The sequence below is a fragment of the Rhipicephalus microplus genome, chromosome 10, assembly GCF_043290135.1.
Source record: "Rhipicephalus microplus isolate Deutch F79 chromosome 10, USDA_Rmic, whole genome shotgun sequence".
Taxonomy (NCBI): Eukaryota; Metazoa; Arthropoda; class Arachnida; order Ixodida; family Ixodidae; genus Rhipicephalus; species Rhipicephalus microplus.
In genome coordinates this window covers 59,336,220-59,337,651 of record NC_134709.1, presented here as the reverse complement: position 1 = coordinate 59,337,651, position 1,432 = coordinate 59,336,220, and positions in this window count along the sequence as shown.

Below are 1,432 nucleotides of genomic sequence, written 5' to 3'. Positions count from 1 at the left end.
TTTGCAAACCTAGTATTCTTGTATGTCTGAATGAATAATCGAATATGCTCGAAATTCTCTGTGGGTGAATTCTGGACTACACTACTTTTCTGTCAGATTTCATTAGAATTGTCGCGGGTAATTCTTTTGAAAAAGAAAAGAAAAGAAGATTTTAGGAAATTTGGTAAATTTTGGCCTCAAACTGCTTTGCCACATTTCATTAAAATTGGTTGAGGGTGAGCTTCTCGCGAAAATAAAATAAAGGAAGAATAAGAAAGCCTACAGTGTCCGGTGACCACCTAAACGTTAGTTTAGCCAACGCCTATACTTTATTTCATTCAATGCCAGTGCAAACGGGCGCTCCTGAAAGGGGGGCGCCGGTTTGCCTTAGCTCAGGAAGTGGTCGTGATGCGACGCCACTTGATGGGCAGGCTGCTTGCGTGACACGTGCCTCCGAGCGCTTTCCCACAAAAATGCGATAGACGCGTTTTCCTCTCCAATATGTTACTTCTGTCAAATTTGTTCCTATGTTGTAGGCCCGTGTGCTCAGATTTGAGTGCACGTTAAAGAACCCCAGGTAGTCGAAATGTCCGGAGCGCTCCACTACGGCGTCTCTCATGATCACATGGTGGGTTTGGGACGTTAAACCCCGCACATAAATCAATCAAATGTGTTCCTTCGCACGAAGTGATACCGCCGCCGACTCAGTCAGCGCACGCAGCAGTTACACAGTGACAATTCCCCACTGGTTGCCCGCATAGCGCCGTGAACGGCGACCATGCTATATCGGAACACCATATCTCTTACAGAGCCACCATGACTGCGAAACTTGCGAACACGAGGAATGCAAGACGCCGCCCAACGGACTTGTACACAACTGAACAGAAAATTGCTTCAAATAATTGCCATCTTGCTACGAAGCGCAGCCACTATAACACAGAACACACAACACAAGCGCTTGTGTTGTGTGTTCTGTGTTATAGTGGCTGCGCTTCCTAGCAAGATGGATCCTTACCAACTGGCCCTATACAATTGTTTATTAAATAATTGCAGTCGTGAGGAACCACATCATGAGCTCCCTCCCCATGATCGCAAAGAACACGCGAAGGCTAGGCAATGAGCAAAGCAGAAAAGGCCTAGAGGAGGGGAGGGGGTGAGCGGCTGGATCGGGCGAATCTGGCTGGCATTGAAAAAAAAGGGGGAAGGGGCAGAGGTTTGACAATGAATTATCGCGAGGTCTATATCTTCCCGATGTCTACAGTTTCTTCCGTGTCGCCTTAAGAAGTCTTGCACTAGAGATGAGTTTTATTGAACTAACACGGAAATCCATGAATTATTGAGAGAGGCTGTTGTGATGTTGCATTTTTTTTTACGTTGCGTGCATTGCACTGCCATGATTCAGGCGCAGCTGTCATCGTGGACATGTAGCCAAGTCGGCTAGACACTTGTCTTC